Source organism: Suncus etruscus, chromosome 3 (assembly GCF_024139225.1).
Source record: "Suncus etruscus isolate mSunEtr1 chromosome 3, mSunEtr1.pri.cur, whole genome shotgun sequence".
In the NCBI taxonomy this organism is placed as follows: domain Eukaryota; kingdom Metazoa; phylum Chordata; class Mammalia; order Eulipotyphla; family Soricidae; genus Suncus; species Suncus etruscus.
Window position 1 is genome coordinate 132,344,006 of NC_064850.1, and position 10,540 is coordinate 132,354,545.

A 10,540-nucleotide genomic window follows, 5' to 3' on the forward strand; every position below is an offset into this window, starting at 1 on the left:
CCGATCAGGACCTAAGGTTTGAATCCCGGCATCCCATATGGTCCCCCGTGCCTGCCAGGAGCTATTTCTGAGCAGACAGCCAGGAGTAACCCCTGAGCACTGCCAGGTGATGCCCAAAAAAAAAAAAAAAAAGAACTGCTAAAAAATTATGCTCACTATCATATTCATTGGTCATGGATACAAGAAACTTTGAATAACTGAAAACTAATTTAACCTAGTTTATAAAATAAAATGCAAGAGCTTTTTTTTTTAGAATGAGCCTATTGTTCTGACAACATCAGTATGGCAGTTTGATAAGGAATTCACCTAGTATTTCTCCAACAGGGGTTGCAATTCTAACACACTCATCATCGGTTTTATTAATTCTCTAGGAGTAGATTGTGCATTCTAATACACTGTTAATCAACTTTATTTAGTTCTCTGAAATCTCCAAATGCCTGTATATTCCCTGAGATTAAGATCTATGTATAAGTATTAAAATTAGGAGGCCAGAGAGATAATACAGGAAGGTAAGGCACTTGCCTTGCATGGGGCTGTGATGATTATGACCCCAGTTCAATCCCAGTACGGCATATGATACACTGAATGCTACTAGGATTTGCTCCTCAGCACAGAGCCACAGCTCTGCCAGATATGGTCAACTCCATCTCCACCAATAAGATAAATATTAGAACTAGGAGCTTTGAAAGATTGTACAGGAATTAAGTCTTTATGTTTGTATAGGTAAACCTGGTTTGATCTTTAGCATTGTATGTGGTCCCAAACACCACCAGATATCACCCTTGAACATAGAACCAGAAATAGTTCCTGAGTACTATTCATTATAACCCCTGTAAATAAAAATAATTATCAGAACTGAACTTATAAAATATAATTTGGATACATAAATCATAACATTGTGGCTTGGGTTGACCAGAATCTTGCATTTATTTTTAATTTTTTATTATCATTATTTAAACACCATGATTACAAATATGATTGTAGTTGTATGATTTCAGTCATGTAAAGAACACCCCCCCTCACCAGTGCAACATTCCCACCACCAATGTCCCAAATCTCCCTCCTCCCCACCCCACCCACACCTGTACTTGAGACAGGCTTTCTACTTCCCTCATCATTCACATTGTTAGGATAGTTCTCAGTGTAGTTATTTCTCTAACTGCACTCATCACTCTTTGTGGTGAGCTTCAATATCGTGAGCTGCACCTTCCAGCCCTCATCTCTTTTGTCTCTGAGAATTATTGCAAAAATGTCTTTCATTTTTCTTAAAACCCATAGATGAGTGAGACTATTCTGCATCTATCTCTCTCCCTCTGACTTATTTCACTCAGCATAATAGATTCTATGTACATCCATGTATAGGAAAATTTCATGACTTCATACATTTATTTTTTAAAACAATCATTTCTGAAATATAATTTGATGCAAAAATAAACAATGCTTAATGAAACATTGCCTAAAATCTGGTAACTGGAAGTCTTGGCTGCCACCAAAGCATAGAAACTTCCCTCTATGCTGTTCTCTCCCTCAACAATCTGTGTGCAATAGCAAAACCAGAGTCATTAGGGGCAGCTGGCATTTTAAAACTCAAATAGGAAAAGTGAAAGTCACTAAAACTAATTTCCCGCAAGGGGACCTGAAGAATTGAGGAGGCAAAGAATCACCAGATACATGAAGGAAAAACTAACAAGTGTTCACTGAGCCCTTATTGTGTACCAGGGACTTTATATATCTTGCCTCATTTACTCTCATAATAACAATAAATGCAAAGCTTTCTTAATTTACTGATTGGAAATCTAAGCAAGGAAAAACTCAACAAGTTGTCCAAAGTTACTCACAAGTCTCACTGAGCAAATAGTTATGAGGATTTCTTACTTGGAGAATTAATTACTCACTAGGATAGATTTGTCAAATCAGATCAGCAAAAAAATATCTGAATATTTAGAGTTAATGCCTGCCTCTCAGTACCAGACATTGTGTTAGTAATTTAAACTGTAGATCAGAGGCAATCATTGAAGATGCTGAAGTCATACAACTCTTCATGATAGCTGGGAACATTGGATAAACCCCAGTCTTATTCCTCTAATTTAGATCCAAAGGCATCTAAAGTTACAGAAAGATAGTTATCTTGTACTGAATGCTTAATTAGTGCCAAATATTGTTACTTTCTTTGGAAAATACTAAAGATACTGAAATTTGTTAAAACAAATATGGAAACAAATATTTGTAAGAACCAAAGATAGAAACACATGGCCAATTTCTACTGAATGTCACATATAATTTGGTAATATTTCTTTTTTTATTAATTTTTATTTTTAATTATGAGAACAAAGATGCAAAGAAAGAGGACAAGGTAAAGTTACAGTGGAAGGACAATCACCCATAAATAGAATTCTCAGTAGTCCCATTGCTGATATCTTAACTTTAAACTTTCAGCCAAAGAACAATAAGAAAAATAAAACAGAACCCATGTACAATTACTTTGTTCCTCAAGTCCCCAGATTGTAGTACATAATATTTCTTAGCAGCACACAAAGCAATCTAAAGCCATAAAACTTATGTAACTCCTTAAACATTGAAGGCAAAGTACTTTTTTACATTTCCATGCACATGCATATTAGTTTAAGTTAACCTCAAAAGTTTAAGTGGGTTGTTTATCTTAAGGATTAGAGTCAAAGGAGCACAGTAAAAACGGCATTAGAGTGGCAGTTATTGTTTGCATGGGCCCACCAAAATATGAGGGACATGGAAAGGAAAAGCCTTGGCCTAAATACAAGGAGACCGACCCTACCCCTGAAGTTTCCTGGCATAAGACCAACTCTAGGCTCCAGGCAAACTAGTTTGTCCAATCCAGGTTATTGTCTGTAGTGCCAATACACTTTTATTTTTTACACAGTCTCTGTTGTTGGGATCATGTTTCTGTATTAAAAATCCTGGAATCTGCATATCCTATATTGCAGTCAGGATGGTGCAGCTCGTCCTCTCGTTTCCACTCACAATTAAAGGGCAATGCAGAGAACCCTGTCCTGTAAGCAGGTCGTTGTTGTCAAGTCTTCTTAGTGCTAAGGGAAGTCTCTTTTGAGCAGGTTGATGTCAGAGCCGTGGTAGGGTCTTCCCTGGTAGAGGATTGCTTCCAGGTGTTGTTATAAAAAACCTTGGATGTTTCGTAGATAGCTTCCCTGGTTCAGGGGTGAATGGAAGATGCCCATTCATCTGAGGCCTGTGCCAGGTTCAGGGTGTAAGGTCCCATTGCACTACGAGATTTGTGTGTTCCAATCTCTATTATATAAGAACTTATTTGTATGTATGGTATTTTCCCATTTTAATGTGCCTATGCAAACAAGGAACAATGCCACGTGGCGTTATCGGCACATATGGGGGCCATAAGAACAAGTCCAACAATCCCCATGACATGGTTCAATCATAAGCATTAAACTGAGGGACTCTTCCATGAAAATCCTTACTGAACAGCTCACAAAGAGAAGACAAGATAAAAAGTGAGTAGAATCGTAACGGTAAAAGAATATTTAGAAAGTTATAGCTGTTAAAGAAAATACACATAAAATATTCAAAAGACATTATGTGTCCATTTTATGTCTTTTGAAACAGTTGGGGGTTGTTAAATCCAATGCACAACTTTGGTCTGTGATTAGAACTGTGTAGTACTGAAGTTAAAAAGGGTAAATGTGGGGTACTGATGGATGGGAGTGAGAGAGTTAAGGAGTAATAATGAGCTTTGTGGGGGTGTGCGAAAGGGCAGAATCTGTTGGGGCAAGAGGTCGGTCTTGGTGCCTAACAAATTAAAGAACTGAGGGTAAAGAGGGTTAATTAAGGGGAAGATAACGAATCCGGATTGGGAAATGAGGGAGTAGAAGGGGCTCTGGTGTGGAGGAGGGGAAATATATCAGAGGGACTATATATATTGTATAGATGAATTGTTTATGGATTAGGCTTGGCAGTCAGAGAGGACCACTGTATAAAAATATGGAACGCTTCACGAATTTGCATGTCATCCTTGCTCAGAGGCCATGCTAATCTTCTCTGTATCGTTCCAATTTTAGTATATGTGCTGCCGAAGCAAGCACTGGTAATATTTCTTGTCTGGATCTCTTTGAACAATCTCAACTGAGCTCCACCACCAGCATCTAACTTCCTGCTCAGCATGGAAGCTCAGGAGAGCCAACATTCCAAAACTAGCACCATAAAAAGCTTTTTGTCTGCACACTACAGAGAAACGAAAACAACTACTGAAGTTACTATAGATATGGTCCACTCTGTTTTAGATTTAGATTGGTTGATTTAAAAAAAAAAAGCTCATTTCTTGATTTCTGTAGTTTTCTGCTGACTACCTTTCAAACTTAATTTTTCAAGGGGGGAAAATAATTTCACCTTTTCAATGTTTATTCAACCAGGGTAGGCAAGGGGATTAGTAGGCAACTTGACATTTACATTTTAACTGCTCATTATGCTAACAATTCCTCCATTGTTTTCCAGAATTACTGCAACTGCTTAGTTTCTAATCAATGTTTTTCCACCAGGACTGTGTTCACTTCCTATGTACTGAGAAACAATATTTGTTTCTCTCAGGAAGATTCTGTTACCTACTTCACCAATAATAAACCAAAGCTGTTCTGTTACACATCCTTTAAAATATTTTGATGAGGCGGCAGTGGTTTTCTTTAATAAAATAAATAGCTAAATAAAAACAAGGAGATGTGCATGAGAAAGGGAAGTAAATATAAAATTGGTACTTTTAACCAGAAGTAGCCCTGTATGCTGTGGGCCATTACATGGATAAGGATTCCTTCTCCATGAGGAGTATCTATTCTAGGAGATCCCTATTTCCTTGCCTAGTTAGTTAACTAAGATATCATTGAGCCACCAAGAGAATCAATCATAGCAGTGTCATCTTTTTTTGTAGACAGTGAAAAAAGGGGAGAAGTCCACTTCAATATACAGCATTCCTGTGGGGCCTTGTCCTCTCCTTCCCAGTGTCTGCCTGGCCTGCATTTCCTGGCAAGCCTCTTCTGCAGCAGCTGGTCCACCACCTGACAGCTGAAGGCTTAACCAGCCTCTACTTGTTTATGTGACATCCAAAGGTGACAGGGCAGGAATTCCTGAGGGCTCAGAGCCAATACAGAAACAAAAATAAGAGAAGGAGAATCACACTTTGTGGGACAGTGGAGCCTCCTGGGAATCTCAGAATTCAGTGATTACCTCTTAAACAGCACTGGAACATTTGTTATTTGTGGCGCATGTTGAGTTCATAGCTTCTTGTCTTGTACCACCTGTCAGACTATAAGCACTTGTGGGACTGATGCCATTCACTTAAATAGCATTCATGACACTTCTTATCCAGAGTAATCATTTCCAACCATTATTATCATACTGGTCCCTTCTTTGTCCTAACTGCATTAAAAGGAATTAAAGTGATATGCATGATACCCTTTTAGTAACAATACTGCAAACCCCAGTCTCTAAAAGGAGAAGAGAGAAAGATAGTGGCACACACACACACACAAGAGACAGAGACAGAGAGAGTGAAAAAGACAGAGACAGAGACAAAGGAGAAAAGTGTTTGGATAGAGGCAAACTGGGGTGGGGGTGAAGGCAGAGGGTTAACGGAGAAAACTGGTAGAGGGAACTCTAATTAAAGGGATGTGTGTTGGGACATTGAAAGTCAACTACCCCAAAAAATTTCACTCTGTTTTATGGCAAATTATTTTATAAAAGGAGGTTAAAAATAACAACAGCAACAAAAAAAATTATTCAGGCCTACTCAGGGATAGTGCAAGAAGAATAAGAACTGGTTCTTATACAAGAGAATATTCTCATGGATGATTTCATCACTGATGGCAGATAAACAGTACAATATAAGTTCATGTGGTGGGGGTTTGGAGGAAGAGAGGGTATACACAGAACTTAGAAGAAAAAATAAGAATGTTTCCTTTAGATTTGAGAGGTGCTTACATAAGAACAGTGAGATGCCTCCAATAGAGTGGGTGAAGTCCTGATTTGACATAGTGTGAAGAAAAGCTGCTCTGCTTTAATGTTAGTATTAAAAAGGTACTTCATAGGGGCAGAAAGATAGCATGGAGGTAGGGCCTTTGACTTGCATGCAGAAGGACGGTGGTTCAAATCCCTGCATCCTATGTGGTCCCCTGAGCCTGCCAGGTGCTATTTCTGAGCGTAGAGCCAGGAGTGGCCCCTGATAGCTGCCAGATGTGAACACCCACCCCCCAAAAAGAAAGATACTTAATATTAGTTTTTGCTTTTGTTTTAGCAGTGCTAAAGACTTTAGCAGTGTTCAGGGCTTATTCTTAGCTTTGTGCTCAGGGCTCACTCAAGGACTGTAAGTAGGGCTGGGGCTCAAACCCAGGCATGCCACATGCAAGGCAAGCTCTTACCCATTGTCTCATCTCTCTCTTGCCCCAGGTCCTTACACAGCACTCAAAACCTACCTGTTCTCTTGAGAAACAGAAGGACTGAAAACTGCTATGTTCTCATTCATCCAAATACAAACATTAGGTTCTTATAAAAAAAATTTATGGCTGGTATGTACAAAAGCTATTGACATTTGTGTGGCTGCAGAGTCTAGATGACTATTTCTGAAAGGAATAAAGTGTCACTTCATCTTCTCTCCTGAGCCTTTTCTTGAAAAAATTATTCATTGCTAATAATAAGTAATTAATTATTAGTATTTTTCTGTGCTATAGGTATTATAACAAGACTTTACATGAATGCAAAGTTTTTACTTCTCTAATGATTTAAAGGTGTTATGATCATAATCCTTAATTTGTAGAAGACATACAGACCTACCAAGGTTAATCACTTGCCCAAGGTGGTATAGAACCTGGGGTCAGTGTTGATATCAGACAGAACTGGGAAGACCTCTGCTTTTGACCAGCATTTTGTAAGTATTCCCAAGTTCACAGTAATATGCCAAGGGCTAGATGCTACGTCCCTACACAAAAAGAAACTGCGCTTTGAAACATAGATAAAGAGAAAGTAGGAGGAAAGTTAGCTATAATATGTTGCCTGAAGTAAAGATAGAATTAGATTAAGAAAAGTACCATTGCTAAAAGGATGAATTTGTGCAGCAATCAGAACTGAATGATGATTTCAGATCTCAATTTGGAATAGCTATATTAGCAACAAAAACACACTAGTTTCAGGAATGTTATAAAAATCTGAAGCCAGCTGACTCCAATGTATTTATAAGGCTAACAAAAGCACCTATTGCCTTCAGAACGAAAAGGTAGATAGAACAGATCTTATTTGCAGAGTTAAATCAAGAACTACATATCTCTTTTTTTTTTTGGTTTTTCAGACCACATCCGTTTGATGCTCAGGAGTTACTCCTGGCTAAGCGCTCAGAAATTTCCCCTGGCTTGGGAGGACCATATGGGAGGACCATATGGGATGCCGGGGGATCGAACCGTGGTCCTGATCCTTGGCTAGCGCTTGCAAGGCACACACCTTACCTCTAGCGCCACCTCGCCGGCCCCAAGAACTACATATCTACTAAATGCAATCATGCATGCTCCACTCTGTTCACAATAGGCAAGATCTGAAACATCTTAAAAACTAAAGAACAAACAGTGAAAAAGAAACTATGGTATCTATACACAATAGAGTACTAACTCCTCATTGCATGGAACTAGAGGATCTCATGCTGGAGAGTACAGTTGGTCACGAGAGACAGATTCAGAATGTTCTCTCTCTTATGTGGAGTATAAATAACCGTAATAAGAAACTAGGAGCAACAACAGGGTAAATATCTACTTTGATGAAAGTTTTTTTAAAAAAGAAATTGGTGAGAAAACATAAAATATTGGGCCTTCTTAAACGTTTTTTTAGTCGTAAATGCTAATAGCCCCAGAAATTTTATGTGATGTCTGGTATGTAGACATATAAAATGAGTATACAAAACAAATATTTCATGATCATAATGCATAAATAAAATATCCTAAAACAAATTTTAAAAATTCTTAGTGACCCCACTTTAATTTTGTCTCAGAGTTATACTTTATTCCAAAGATTATGTGTCTAATTTGGGAAATGATTGGCTTATTTTATAGATCTTCCTACAGGAGAGGCCAACACACATATAGTTTACATGGCTAAAAAATAATATCAGGATCTTACTTTATACTGTAAAATATCTATTATATCACTGTTGTCCAGCTGGGGCACCAGAAATGCTTCTATAGAATTATTTGGAAACAGAGACACAAATAGAAAATCTCAAAATAGGTCCAAGGCATGTAGTATACCCTGTAAGTAAATAACAGTAGTTCTAAGGCACAGAAATAATTTTGGGGCCCGGAGAGATAGCACAGCGGCATTTGCCTTGCAAGCAGCCGATCCAGGACCAAAGGTGGTTGGTTCGAATCCCGGTGTCCCATATGGTCCCCCGTGCCTGCCAGGAGCTATTTCTGAGCAGACAGCCAGGAGTAACCCCTGAGCACCGCCGGGTGTGACCCAAAAACCAAAAAAAAAAAAAAAAAAGAAAAAAAAAAGAAATAATTTTGGATATATATATATATACATAATATATAATTGTATATATACATATACATATATAATTTGAAAAAGCTCTGCATTTCTTTTCTTGAACATGAAAGCTTGAGAGGGAAAGTAAGTAATTGAAGATTTTTTTCATCATGATGGACTTTGAATAACTTCCTGAGAGGTTCAAGTGAAATACAAATCACTAAGAGCTAAACTTTCTTTACTCATTTTGTAGTGTTTTTCTTTTTTTCTTTTCTTTTCTTTATTTCTTTCTTCTTCTTCTTCTTCTTCTTCTTCTTCTTCTTCTTCTTCTTCTTCTTCTTCTTCTTTCTTTTTCTTTCTTTTTTTTTTTTTGGTGCACCATTCTTGGAGGTACTGCAATACCAGGTCGATGCATGGAATGGATGGAGCAAGCTCCTATTCCAGTTCCTAGTACCAAAGATCCATTTAATATATTGTCTTCGGATAGACTACGTATCAGATATTAAACTGATAAGAACAGATACAACACTTGATCTTAGCCAAAAGGCTGAGAAACTATGTGTTTTTCTAAGATTATATTGCTATGTCAGCTAAGAAAATTAGTCTTATGCTTCCTTTGACAGCACATATAGTAAAATATATGATATAGAGAATGATATAGAGAAGAATAGTTCTAGGATGTCACAAAAATTCATGAACCATAAGAGAGAAGAAAGGAAGAAAAGAAAGAAAAAGAAAGAAAGAAAGAAAGAAAGAAAGAAAGAAAGAAAGAAAGAAAGAAAGAAAGAAAGAAAGAAAGAAAGAAAGAAAGAAAGAAAGAAAGAAAGAAAGAAAGAGAGAAAGAAAGAAGGAAGGAAGGAAGGAAGGAAGGAAGAAAGAAAGAAAGAAAGAAAGAAAGAAAGAAAGAAAGAAAGAAAGAAAGAAAGAAAGAAAGAAAGAAAGAAAGAAAGAAAGAAAGAAAGAAAGAAAGAAAGAAAGAAAGAAAGAAAGAAAGAAAGAAAGAGAGAGAGAAGGAAGGAAGGAAGAAAGAAAGAAAGAAAGAAAGAAAGAAAGAAAGAAAGAAAGAAAGAAAGAAAGAAAGAAAGAAAGAAAGAAAGAAAGAAAGAAAGAAAGAAAGAGAGAGAAAGAGAGAGAGAGAAAGAAAGAAAGAAGGAAGGAAGGAAGGAAGAAAGAAAGAGACACAAAGAAAGAAAGAAAGAAAGAAAGAAAGAAAGAAAGAAAGAAAGAAAGAAAGAAAGAAAGAAAGAAAGAAAGGAAGGAAGGAAGGAAGGAAGGAAGGAAGGAAGGAAGGAAGGAAGGAAGGAAGGAAGAAAGAAAGAAAGAAAGAAAGAAAGAAAGAAAGAAAGAAAGAAAGAAAGAAAGAAAGAAAGAAAGAAAGAAAGAGAAGAAAAAAGAAAGGAAGGAAGGAAGGAAGGAAGGAAGGAAGGAAGGAAGGAAGGAAGGAAGGAAGGAAGGAAGGAAGGAAGGAAGGAAGGAAGGAAAAGATTTTCTGCTTTCCTGTGCGATGTGGCCAAGGAAGACCCCAGCAATAATAATGTCTTAGGGCCCAACACAAGGTAGGCTGTCTCCACCCATGAAGGGTGGAGCCAGAGGAATATGGCAGCTCTACTTTATTCTGCGAACCCTGCATCCTCTAGACCATGAACCCCACTACAAAACATAGTAAAAACTACACTACAAGCCTGTAAATGGAAAACAATACAGGATAACATTATGCATAGAGAATGAAGAGGGTAGCTCTGATGACCCAAAAAGTATCAACCACCTAGTTAGCCTCCTCAGATAAGGAGTTTAGAGTAGAAGTATGGAGGATGTTTATAAATCTCAAAGAAAGCATAGATCAAGCTGATCAGACCACAAGATAGAAATCAGAAAATTCCAAACTGAAATAATGGGACTGAAAAACTCAGTAGATGAAATGAAAACCTCGATGAAAAGCCTCTCCAATAGAGCAACAGCAACTGAGGACAGAATCAATGAGCTGGAAGATGAGATGCAGAACAACTCTATACAGAAGAAGAGTTTGGAAAAGAAACTTAAAGAA

The 10,540-nt window shown here is 37.5% G+C and overlaps 2 non-coding genes across 2 annotated transcripts; both read right to left on the minus strand.

Moving 5' to 3' along the window:
- Nucleotides 1-3,978: 3,978 nt before the first annotated feature.
- Nucleotides 3,979-4,085, minus strand: LOC126005640 (U6 spliceosomal RNA). The gene has a single exon (XR_007494683.1). It is a non-coding gene; the product is annotated as a U6 spliceosomal RNA (small nuclear RNA).
- A 4,779-nt stretch (nt 4,086-8,864) lies between these two features.
- LOC126005398 (U2 spliceosomal RNA) lies at nt 8,865-9,055 on the minus strand. Its single transcript, XR_007494504.1, has one exon. It is a non-coding gene; the product is annotated as a U2 spliceosomal RNA (small nuclear RNA).
- Nucleotides 9,056-10,540: the final 1,485 nt, after the last annotated feature.